At 39.3% G+C, this 13,538-nt stretch overlaps 1 long non-coding RNA gene across 3 annotated transcripts; it reads left to right on the plus strand.

The window, feature by feature from the left end:
• LOC104779735 lies at positions 10,735–12,956 on the plus strand. Of its 3 annotated transcripts, XR_766542.2 has the most exons (7): positions 10,735–10,903; positions 10,989–11,026; positions 11,092–11,431; positions 11,537–11,729; positions 11,959–12,090; positions 12,418–12,483; positions 12,579–12,956. It is a non-coding gene; the product is annotated as an uncharacterized LOC104779735 (long non-coding RNA). The 3 variants fall into 3 exon arrangements; XR_766545.2 differs by lacking the exons at positions 12,418–12,483; positions 12,579–12,956 and adding an exon at positions 12,180–12,398; XR_766544.2 differs by lacking the exons at positions 12,418–12,483; positions 12,579–12,956 and adding an exon at positions 12,192–12,398.

The raw sequence follows: 13,538 nt of genomic DNA on the forward strand, positions 1-13,538 counted from the left end.
TGTCTTTGTGACGGTCCTTCGGGACAGATGGTCTTTGTGACGGTCCTTCGGGACAGATGGTCTTTGTGACGGGTTGTTTAGCCAGAGAGTCTTTTGACGATCCTCTTTAGGACATTTGTTTGGCCTTGGTGGCGGTCCTCTTTAGGACATTTGTTTGGCCTTGGTGGCGGTCCTCTTTAGGACATTTTGTTTGGCCTTGGTGGCGGCCCTCTTTAGGACATTTTGCTTGGCCTTTATGGCGGCCCTTGTGGCATGTTTATGATCCTTGTGTGGTCATGAGGTATTCCAGTGAGGGGATATGTGGTTGGTAGGACATTGAGATGTTTTACGCGAGCCACGGGAAGGAAACCTGGATAGGGATAGGACTCAGACGTGTTCAGAATTGTTTGCTCGCGACTCTTGGAGGACTTAGGTTCTCCTAGTACTGCCATATTCAGAGACTTTGTGGCTTGGGAATATGGTTGGTATATTGACTTCAGATGACGATCCGAGGGCGCGCTGTAGGGTGGCAACCCAAAAGACGAGTTTTGGATTCTTCCTTATATATATATATATATATTATGGCATGCGGGTTTAGGCCCGACGAGGAGCCAACATTANGGAAGAACATACATACCTGTGATTGATTCCTTGATGCGGCTGACAGAAGCGAAGGTAGGTCTCCTTGGTTTTCCAGCGTTGAGTCGGCAAAAGTTGGGGATTTGGGGTTTTATAAAGCAAAAAAAACTAGTGTTGAGAGTTGAGACCAGCGTTGAGTCAGCAAAAGTTGTGTGTCGGNCCTTGGCTGATGGTTGTTCGAGATTCAAGGACGAATCTAGTTTGGTGGGTGAGAATTGTAACATCCGTGAACCGGAATCCCGGTTTGGAAGTGGCATCGGTCGATGCAGATGGTGCATCGGTCGATGCATGTTCAATTCTGTGCGTTTTGACTTAAGTCAAACGCTGCGTTTTGGATTAAGGAAAACCCTTAGATGCGAGTTTTGTCTCATTCATGGGGTGTGGCCGTTTTTGAGAAAAGAGAAAGAGAAAAAAGTTGTTCTTGAGTGTTCTTGAGAATTCTGGGAGATTGGAGGCGTTCCTGTAGAGATCTGTAGCTGGGATCGTTGTAGGAGCTTCCTAGAGGCTTGTTCTTATTGGTTTAAGGTTCAGATTCTTCTGTGGCAAAGGTAAGTGCATGACCATGGCTTATCTAAGCTAGAGGAATCTTTAACCCGCTTGTTCTGTGTTGTTAGACTTGTTAGATCGTTGCTATGGACGTTAGGAAGCTTTCTTGTGGCTTGGGATTGAGTTTTGTGGTTGTAGGAACGAAATCCGGCGAGAAGCTTTGGGGAAATCACGGTGCTCGACGTTACGTCGATCGATGCATAACTTTCGTCGGTCGATGCAAGTGCGAGGACGACGCGTAAAACTTTAGGGTTTTCGTCTTGCGTCGAGCATGCGTCGGTCGATGCAGATTGGGTATTGGTCGATGCAAGTTACACTTGCATCGGTCGATGCAGCTTCTGCGTCGGTCGATGCTTCCCCATTTGGCATCGGTCGATGCATGTTGGCATCGGTCGATGTCGTGTCCTGGTTCGTTGTTTGTTGTGTGTTGATTGTTGTGTGTTGGTTATTGATACTCTATTGCTTGTGTGTATAGCCCAGTAGATGGGAGGATTGCCTTACTAAGTGTTTATAAAATACTCATGCATTGCAATATGTGTTTGTGGTGCAGGTAAAGGCAAAGTGTGATCGTGGAATCAAGGCAATGAAGAGGAGGATGTTCTAGTGGTTCGCTTGGTTGTCTAGCTTCTGTTAGGTGGCTAGAGTTGAGTCCTAGAATGTTGCTTAGGATTGCTGGTTCTTTGAATTATGTTGTTTTGGATCATTAGCTAAGATTGGAATTAATACTGGATATTGCTAATGTTATGATTATTGGTTATTATATTTATTGAATGTTGGTAATATTTTCCGCTGTTGATTGTGAATGTGGTTAGGTGGCTAGTGGGTATGGGACCACTAGTTATAGATTATTATTATTATTATTTTATTATTTATTATTTATTTAAAAAAAAGAAAAGATCGGTCGTTTCATTATGTGACAACCTGTCCTGCGGACCCCACTAGCCCACCGCTAGCTGCCCCAACGGACCGTCCGTGGACCCTGCTAGCCCACTGCTAGCCGTCCCAACAGAATCCAAGCTGGCCCTGCAGGGAATCGATCCTAACCCATCACTGTGGAAATCCACATCCACCAGTAGGTTATTGGTGCACCAGGCGTTCCTCGAACCCTGGTCCCCACCCTTTAACAATCTTCCCACAGGACAAGTTGCCACCAATTGACCTGCAGATCAATTAGTGACAGCTTGTCCCGTGGAAGGTTGTTAAAGGGTGGGGACCAGGGTTCGAGGAACGCCTTGTGCACCAATAACCTACTGGTGGATGTGGATTTCCACAATGATGGGTTAGGATCGATGCCCTGCAGGGCCAGCTTGGGGTCTGTTGGGCCGGCTAGCAGGGAGGACTAGCGGGGTCCACGGACGGTCCATTGGGGCAGCTAGCGGTGGGCTAGTGGGTTTCGCGGGACGGATTGTCACAAGTCTAAAGGAGAAGAAGGAGAAGGACAATCGACTCGAGTCGAGGCAAAACATTGTGTATCGGTGTATTGTATGTATCTTTATCTTTAAGTGTGTTTTGGTTTGACGGATAACCGATCGGATTTCGATTCGGATCGGTTTGAAACCAAAAACCGAATCACAATCATAATATAATCCGATCGAATTTACAGTAAAACCAAAACCGATCTAAATCGGTTTTATCAGATCGGTTCACATCAGTTTTATCGAATTCGGTTTATTTGTCCAGAGCTAAATAGCATTATCAATGCTTTGTTTTGAGATGAAACGTGGCATATACAGTACGGTGTCGGATTAAGACATGATACCGTCATACCGTAATCATGTCCTAACTTGACATCGCTGTATCATATGACATTAAATTTTTCTTATTTTTCGAAAACGTCAATATGATTTTAATTGATTGTATTAGACCTATGGCAGGTGATATCAGTCAGTTTTCTAATAAGATTTTTTTTTGTTCATTTATATAAAATCCAACTCATTGACTTTGCAATTGGCAGATATTCACGATATAAAAAAAAATATATATATCTGAAGCAGTTATATATAAAAATCTATTAGTCTTTCGTAAAAACTTAATGTGTACTACCCTAGATATTTTTTTCCTTTGTTAACATATCAAACTGAAAATAGCTATAAGAGAGTACATGACCCATCACCCATCCATAATCAGGCTTATAATTAAATTCGGAGCCCTACCTTCATGCTGATGGACACTGACACACTCTTAATCAGCATGGTTTTGGATAACATTCTAGTTAATTACAATCCATTTCTCGTTTTACGCCAAACACTTCTAAAAACCTACGATTCCAAAAACCAATTTACATACTTAAAGCCCATCGATATATATATATATATATATTTTTTTTTTTTGACGGTACCCATCGATATATATATATATATTGGTTTTAACAGCCCATCGATATTAATAATAAACTACTACATCCGACGAGATTTAGAGCCATGCAACGCAGATTATACAGAGTTACAAGAGTAATGTAGCTTGCTGCTAGTTATAATTTTGTTCAATATATACAGTTAGAATCGAGTTATCACTATGGTCGAGGTCTATTCAACACAAAATGGATTGTTAGAAACCAGCAAGAAGCTATTGGTGCGGGAATTGGCACCCCCAGCATACCAATCTAAACCCGCAAAGAAACCGGTTATCTAAACTGGGAGTTCAGCCCTGAGGTGGATTCTATCTTCGAATGAAGGTCCAATAGCATTAAGAAGCACATCTCATAAATAGGAAGCCGACCTCCCAGTTCGCCCGGCGGCCGACCTAACAAGAAACAAGAAACTTTCCATATCACGGCCGATCTGATTAGGAAAGTAGATATATTTTGTAATCTAAGACGAAGTATAAATAGAGGGAGACTCCTTCATTGTAAGGCATCCAGCAATTAATACAAAAAAACCTAATTCTTCATTGTTCTTGAGCAAAACCCTAACTTGTTTTCCAAGAAATTTCAGTTCCCTTTTATTTGTTAGGTTCGATCCGATTTCTTAGAGAGAAAGTGTTATTGAATTTGCTTCCCCCTTTAAACAAATTCATTGTGTGAAACTCAGTTTCTGCAGAAGCTAAAACTGAAATCATAATGTAAAGTGTTTTATAGTGAAATCATAATGTAAACTGAAATCATAGTGGTCATAATGTAAACTGAAATCATATCATGCATCAACTTATCACGTCATCACAATTAGATAACAAGAAACACAATTATTGGAAACTCTCTAAAGGCCCAAGAAAAACCCAACCCTTCTACCTTTGATCCACTGTTAACCCCCTAAAAGCCCATATCAGATGTTGTTATTTTGGCCCTGCCCAACAACGCGATTAAGTAACTGGGTTGACCCGTAATGTTTGGGTGACATATACATAACCCAGAAGCATATCATCTTGTTCTATTAATTTCTTCTTCACCTCTAAAGAAAAAAAACAATTAGGGTTACGAATTGACGAATTAGCAACCATGGAAGAGATCACCGATGGAGTAAACAACATGAACTTGCGACTGATTCCCAGAAGAAAAACCGGATTCAGGAGAGGTAGAATTACCCGCCCGCATGCGCGGTAACTACCTCAGAGGAGTTTTTTAGTGTTTTGAAGCAAAAAATAATTCAGAAGAAAAGAAAAAAGTTAAGAGAGCCCCTTATATAGTATACCCAATTATGTTGTAAGAGACAATACATGTCGATTTTGTGTTGGATGATAGAATAATACAAAAGGAAAAAAAAATTTGGAAAGCAAAGATTTTATTTCTTTTCCTCTCTCTCTCTCTTTCTCTCGCGATCGAATTTAATAAAAATACTTAAAGTGACGTATTTTATTTGCTTTCCTAGACCGTGCAGACCTTTCGGTTACTGAACAACTGTATTGCCTTTGATAAATCCGAACATGGAATATTGGAGAATCACCTATCGTTGAAGCTCTCACCCTCCACTGACAACCACAAACCCAACATTTTACAATATACAAAGTAGGCCTTGATTCAGGCACATAGAAGTCAAACTTTTGGACCACACTTAATATCTTCAGTCTAACCAACAAATCTTTTCTTGATTCATATGTTTGACCAACCGCTATATCATTATCTCTAATATCTAATTCGTCAAACAGACTGCAAAAATTACAATTCCTTTTAGGAACGAAAAATCTGTGTTTGTTAGTTGTTTCCACAATTTCCTCTTTGTCATCCTTCGTTTCCTCAACTGCATTTTCCTTAGGAAAACTATACTCTTCATCCCCAGAACTTGCTCCCTCTGGGTCATTGAAACAATCAAACCTCATATCATTGTCTTCATCTTCCCCTTCTTCCTCGTCTTCTGCCACTCGTTTTTCCCCACACGCCTTCTTTTCATAGTTATCATGACGAGTAGCCATCTCCACTTTATCGTATTCCCCACTTTTAGATTTCTCCTCATCTCTTGAATCGACGATTTCAACACACAACCGACTCACTCCTTCTGCTTGACTTTGTCGTATGAGTCCTTGAAACTGCTGCCCATTACAAACAAACACCGGCGGGGTTTCCTCTGGTAAGGAAAACGGCACACTCTTCGATGCTAATTTGTATGATAACTTCACCTCACAAACTCTTCTGTCAAACCTGAAATCCTCTTACACCATTTCAATAAAATCCTCATAAGAAATTTCTCTGCTCAGTCCTATCACTCTACAACCTCTTCTTACATCGACTCTAAACAACCAACGGTTGCTAGAAAATAACCACTTCCCACATAACAAAGGGATCTCCAGCATTTTTTCAACAAATTAGGTTAAGTAATTGGAATGGGCTAGATAGGTTGGACTAAGGAACGCAAACGACATTTTTTTCTGCTATCACTTTTATCTTCAGGGCAAAAATGTCTTTTCAAATATTGGGGAACTCCATTTAACCTACAATAATATGTTAGGATTCACCTAACAATCCAATAACTCTATCACCACACGAAACACTAAGTCTACGAATCTTATACTATTTTAGTAAGCAGTAACTCTATCATAACATTATTTACAAACTTTGTTCTCACCAATAACTCTATCAGCAATACTTCGTCTACCGTCACTACTCATTAGTCTGACAAATAACTCAATCATGACATCTAACTCTACCACCACTACAATTAAGTCTATCATCTATCTCTAATTCACCCATAACTCTAAGAATCTTTTTCTTACTTACTCTACCACCACTAAATTTAAGTCTACGGTTGCGACTTACTCTACCGTAAAACTCTATGGTTCTCACTAACTCTACCATAACTATTTTTAACTCTCTCGCGTAACTCTCCTAGTTTATAAAATCTATCATAAAACTATATCTCTATCACCATTCAACATCAATCTATCCCATAAATCTAATAATATTCATAAATCTACATGCTAACTCTACCAACCTCATATAACTCTATGTAACTACAATGGTAGACTTATGGATTGGCGGGAAAGTTTCTCTCCAAAAACAGCTCTCTTTTAATGCTCTCTTTCCTACGTGGCTTTTTAATTACGATGGCATGTTTGGTAATTATTGTTTTCCTAACACAATTTTCCAAGAACCATTTTGGGATTTTTAATCATAACCCCTTACCCCCCATTCTGGTAATAAACAACGATTTACGACCTAGTATAGTAACTCTCCCATATATATATGTCGTTATTTAGAGTCTAGAGATCCTATGACAATTTTTCCCTGGAAGATATAAGAAAATGCTACAGTGTGTGACATACATGCATGATGCTAGTGCACAATTGGATGATTTCATCTTTAATCAAAGTACATACCGATCGAGGTTGTTAGAAAAAAGTATCCTATATTTTTACTAATGAAATTAGTTTTAGTAACAAATATTTAAACATCATGTTATCAATCGCCATTTATTTTGAAAGGTTTGTATACTTTTTACTGATATGATGGAACTAAGAATAACAGTGTAATATTGCTCATAGAAACTGCGTCAAAGATTACAACCGCAAAATCCCAATTTGGTTAAACAAATATTAAAGGACAGAAGTAAATATTAAATGACAAATGAGATGTGATTAGTTTTACGATTAGTTATAATTACCTGAGGTAGTTACAACAGCACAATTGATACTTATAGGTCTCGGGAGAAAACTTGTTGAGCCGGGCCGATTAAAAACAAGGCAAAAAGAGAGGTAGAATTATCTAAGCTCAGTGATATACAGACGCATAATAAAAATACTTAAAGTGTGTGTGATTGTAAAGAATATAACATGTTAATTGGGGAAATTAAGTTATTGACCAAAGAACACTGTGAATTTACCAAACTATTCCCAGATGACACACAGAACTACAGGCGCGTTTAGAAAGAAATGAGAAAGATAGAGAGGTTGGCGTGAGAGTGAGGAGAGAGAAAATAATATAATTGTTTTATGATTTTTTTTTCCTTTACGCTTTTGATTTGTATTTCTGTTTTTTATTTACAGCAAATAAATTTAATTTTTTTTTATAAATCTTCTTAAAAACTAACTCTTTTTTCTATATATATCATGATTTGAATTTTGGAAAACTGACATAAACTTATTCTAAAGAAAATTTACTGTATACAAAAATTACAAATAAAATAGTATAGAACAAAATAAAATAGTATGGAAGTATTGGTAACATGGGTGGTCAATAACTGTCGAGTTAATTGAATGGAAAAAAAATTATACCCTAAAGAATATAACATAGGAAACTCAATCTATCAAGTTAATAGTGGTTTGGTTTGGGCGGCAATGATAAAATGGTAATAGTAGTGGTAGTAATAGTGGTGGTCATGACGATGATAGTGGTAAGGATGCTAGCGTCTGTGATAGCCGGTGGTGATGTCAACGGAAGTAGTAGTGGCCAATAAAACATGCAAAAAAAATTATACCCTAAAGGATACAACATAGTGAACCCAAACTGTCAAGTTAAACGTACATCAAATAAAAAATTACTATACTACAACATAGAGAACCCAAACTGTTAAATTAAAAGTACCAAATAAAAAATTACTTGTTGGGCCGGGCCGATTAAAAACAAGGCAAAAAGAGAGGTAGAATTATCTACCTCAGGATCGAAACACTGCCTAATGAGAGCAGCTCAGGAGTCCCAATACCAGTGAGCTAAGCTCATAGGTGATATACAGACGCATAATAAAAATAATTAAAGTGTGTGTGATTGTAAAGAAGCTTTTTGTTTTTGAAATTCTTTTTGTGTTTTTCTGTTTTTTTCTTCGCTGTCTCTTCTTCACTCAATTGTTTGGGCTTAACGGAGGGGGACTCTGTTGAAAGTTCCAAATTGTATCTCCCAATGGAGCTAACCATTGCACTCCCAACACCATATCACAACCCCCTAAGGGAATCAACATGAAATCGTCTTTAAACGCTGTTCCTTGAAATGACCACTTAAACTGAGAAACTTTGCCCTGTACTCCCAATTTACTACCATCAGCAACCGCTACCCTTGCCTCCTGTAGCTTGTACTGCCACACCCAATGCCTTGGCTGTACTTGGGTTCATAAAGTTGTGTGTGGAACCAGTATCTAACAAAATGAACAAAACCTTCTTACCATGCGTCCCTCTCACCTTAATGGTACGGTAGTCTGAGACTCCTGAAACAGCACTTATTGACACTCGAGGCATGTCTTTCTCATCCTCTACCTCAACTTGCTCTTCATAATATTCTTGTTCCTCCACTTCCTCGTCTACTTCTATCATAAACACCTGCGTCTTCTTGTGCTTAAGATAGTGCTCCGGGGTATACTTCTCGTCACAGATGAAACACAAACCTTTAGCACGTCGCTCACTCATTTCTTCTTGTGACAAGAACTTTCTGTTCTTTGGAGGTTGAACCCCGGTGTTACCCACAGGTGCTTGGTTAGTTTGCTTAACCACTCCCTGATTCTTCACTGTAGAACTGGTAGAACTCTGTTTCACAGATGACCATCCCCCTGAATTCCCCTTCTGGTGTGGATGAGCTCTCTCATACAACCGACCAAGTACTAAACATTGACGAACAGACTGAGGTTGAAACATGCGGATATGCATTTGTGTATCCAACCTGAGTCCTGCCAAATAAGCTCTCATCAGATACTCCTCCGAAAGTGACAACCTGTTCCTGATCAGCTCAAAGCGATGGTGATAATCAACAATTCCATTTGTCTCTTGTAGTTGCTTGAGCTCTGCGATAGGATCATCCAACACGTCTTCAAAGCGTTCCTGCAACAACAGCTTATAAGCTTGCCAATCACGCAACACATTCCTTCCCAACGGTGAGTGCATCAACGATTGATGCCAATCTGCAGCATCACCATCAAAGTGTATCGCAGCCATTTTGACCTTGAAGTCTCCTGGGGTGAAATCAAGCGAAAAAAAGTCCTCCACCTTAAGGATCCACTCCGCAACTCGCTCTCCATTAAACCTGGGACAATCAACCTTTCCCATTCGAGTCACACCAGCATAGTGATGTTGATAACCTCTATCCTCACCTCTGTTCTGATGGCCATACCCATCGCCTCTGTTTTGATAACCATAGCCCTAGCTCTCCTCTGTTTTGATAACCCGGTTCATCACCCTTGTTTTGATATCCCACCCCAACACCTTGGTGTTGAAAATCCGAGCTATCTCCGCTGTTTTGGTATCCTGATCCCTCACCTTTGCTTCGATACACCGATCCTTCTCCTCTGCAACGGGTAGACTTCTCCACCAAGTGTTCCGGTGTCGCCGATACTACCGGTTCACTATCATCACAGATTTGCTTCCCATGAGGTAAAGGTTGTTGATCAGTCCTTAACTTCACCATTTCAAACATATCGGCAATGTTGTCATCAAGTTTTTTATTTTGTTCAGCAATCGCAACTTCTAAACGTTCAAATACCTGAGCGATCTGAGACCCCAGTGTCACCTCCGTCGAAGGAACCACCGATCGCCCTGTTTCTACCACATCCTCAGCTCGGGTAAGCTGAGATCTCGTTTCCACCGCCATTGATTCCGAGGAAAACCTTGCTCTGATACCAGTTGATAACGGAATTAGTAAACAAACAAATACCACACTCAAATAAATGATAAACGGTACAACGTTCAAGGAAAACGCAGCAACGCCATCTCACCAGCAAGAATCTCAAGGAGAGAAACCAGCTAAACGATGAGGAAGAAAGAGTTCTAGAAGATTCTACAAATTCAGATAATACGCATAAAGAAAACGTGAGCTAACAAGTGCTCATATATAACTGTTAACTAACAGTGTTAACAGTAACAGCTTTATTCCGTGACGATGACAGCTTCTCCCAGCTCAACACACACGTGACATTCTCTTCTTATCCTGACTTTATCTTGACTTCACACGTGCAGTGCTAGCTCTTCATTTGCTATATCATCCTGATGGACAAAGGTTCTTATCACCTTCTTCCTGCGTTAGTACTCAAATGAGTACTAAACCCATTGTGGTTTTAGATTGCTACTGTGTGTGTTGGGTGTTCATATTCATTATAGTTAATGTTTATCTCTCTGCTGTAATTGTTTGTCTTTTTGAGTGTAGAATCATGAATCTCATGTCATCGCATTCTTATGTGATTGATTCTAGATGTAACTGGTATTGTAATTGATATTTTTTGCAGGTAAGGACAGATATCTTGGAAATCTGCGGTATTTTTTTTTTTTTAAAGAAGGTCATTCACTACATGAAGATCAAATACCATGAAAGTACCGTGGACAGTTTCGGGACGTTGTCTTTGCAAAGCTTTCTGGTGCCCGTATAGTACGCATAGCAGTCCACCCCAATGCTATGAAGGTAACTTTTTTCTTACTATGCTCACTTTTATTATCTTTTAGGTTTCCCTGAAAGACTAACCAATTCTTGATTACATTCTATGTAGATGGGATATGGGTCTGCTGCGGTTGAACTCTTGACCAGGTAAATGCATGATTACGACTTAATTGATTAATACATGCAGATGCATAATTGATTGATACGTGCAGATACTTTGAGGGTCAGCTAGCTTCAATATCAGAAGGTGATGATGAACTGGATGTGGAGCCTTCAGAGTTACCAAGGCTGCTGAAAATGTTAATAGAATTTGCTCCATTCTACATCAGTCAAATCCTAGTTGAGAATATCTGTTTCTCCTCATTCTCCTGAATTGGTTATTCTTGTATTGTCTACTAGTTCCTAACACAATTTCTATATATGGTTGGATCAGAGTGCTGTGACTGGTGAGCGAGCACACATGTATGCTTTCGAAACCATTAACATTAAGCAACGACACGTTTGAAGTTGATGAGTCGGATGAACTGGGCTTCTTCGTCCCCTTCCATAAAGGTTCATTGATTATTTAAGTGGAATCGAATGTTTCTGTATCTTCTGAGTATGACACTTTTCGTTTAATGTTTTGGCCAATTCTTCAACTTTGGACTTTTTTTGCAGTACTATTTTAGGTTGACAACTTTTCCTGGTGCGGTTTTATCGTGTTGATAATATGATCAACTTCCTGGAGGTTGATTCTTGGGGGAATTCATCAGATGGATTTTTGAAGAAACTCGCCCGTGTGCTTTCACCTTATGATATGGTTTGACTCAGAGGGTAGACTTCGTTGCCAAACTTCGTTGACTTCAATCTGGTTAGATTCACTCTCTGAAAGTCACGTATTTTATTGAAAAATGTACGGAATGCATTTATGACTCATTCTCCTTGAGCAATATATTGAGATATGTAGTCTGCTTAAACAACTACCCAGTGATAAGATTCTGCTTACAGATTCAGACAAATACCAACCACAGGTTCTAGCTTCATTCTCTGTCTTTTCGTTTGGTTTGGTAATAATTTTTTATTTTGTTTTCTTTCCGAAGGTCTATGACATCTGCAAAACTCTAGCTCATCATTATTTTCAAGAGAAGCTCCTTGTCTCGCTGTCATATGTTCAAGCATCTGTACTCCTGTGTTTAGGCTTGCTAGAGTAGTCTGATTTCTCGAACATCGAGGTATACCATATCTACTCTTAAATAAATTCCGATGATCTGGGCCGCTGCTTTATGTTTTACCAAATATGTGGAGATAAATAAACTTGCAGAGACAAATGCAGATAGAGAGGGGGCAAATACACTCTCTTCTATTGAAGGTTGGAAAGAAGTTATACTGAATGAAATTGCAACAAAAGAGATAGAATCCAACAAAAGTTTAGATGGGGAAAACTAACAAAATTTTGCTCGATCGATCATAATATTCTCCCTCATTTTTGGAAATTAATAAGTACATACATGAATGTCTTATTTATGGTTGAAATGATTCATGGTGGCTTTTGGTTGCAGAGAGTGCTTGAACCTCACAATGTATCAGTAGATGAAGATCTCAGGGAAGGAGCAAAAGAAGTTGAGGTAATCACTTCTGTTTCCGTGCATGCCTATATTTTGTTTTGGTTGCCATGTAAGGTCGAAACATCATTCACACTCTCAAACGTTTGGGAATAAAGGAACAAATGAGGGCAAAGATAGAAGAACTGTTGGATCTTGAGCTGCTTGAACAATTTGCTATTGGGGACCAAGATGCTCAGGAAGGCTTTGCAAAAGTCTAAGATCTCTTCAAGTGGTCTTGTAAGTATCGAGTCCACCAAATCTGATAACAAGAAAGAGAAGCCAAGTGGTTTTGATAAATCCACCAAAAAATAGAGAGGCAATGATGAGCACTCCTCCAGATCCAATAAGAAGAGAAGAGCCTGATGTGGAGTTCATGCAACAATGGTTTTTTTTTTGCAACAGTGACCAGGAAATTTTTATCATTGGGGTTTCTATGAATTTGGATTTTCTATGAATTTGAATATTATTAAATTTTTGGTTTGATCATCACAAAATGAAAAGAAAAAAATATATTTGGGCATCATACAGCCATAAAGTTTTCTATGAAATATGACTAATATTTTTTTTTTACTGCAATATGTCAAACTGGTTCACATCTTGGTAGCAAAAGACTTCCCACATCCACAGGTTTGTGTAGCGTTAGGGTTCGGGAAAGAGAAGCCTCCACCAATCAAAGCATCGCTGTAATCAAGCTGCATTCCAAGAAGGCAGAGCATGATGCTCTTCGGATCACAAAACTGCAAAAGAAATGTTCACAATTTAAAAAAACAGAGCTTTCACTTTAGACTCCAGAAGACAACGAGAGACTTGAAGTCTAGCTCAAAAATCGGCAGCTACGATCGATAACTCTTCCTATTAGGATGCATGCTTCAACACGAAGATTCATCTTGTAAGTATGGCGGGTCTATATATTTCATCAGCCAACTTGCTGATCTTACCCTTAGACCTTATTATATCGGAATGGAAGGATCGATCCTGCATAGTTTACCTATGGTAAATCCTTCGTGTTCAATGGTCGAATCATTCTGGTCTTGCGTTTGCTCTATTCTCAAAGTCCATCGTGTAAGACATCCCCG

This window comes from Camelina sativa, chromosome 4, assembly GCF_000633955.1.
Source record: "Camelina sativa cultivar DH55 chromosome 4, Cs, whole genome shotgun sequence".
Classification (NCBI taxonomy): domain Eukaryota; kingdom Viridiplantae; phylum Streptophyta; class Magnoliopsida; order Brassicales; family Brassicaceae; genus Camelina; species Camelina sativa.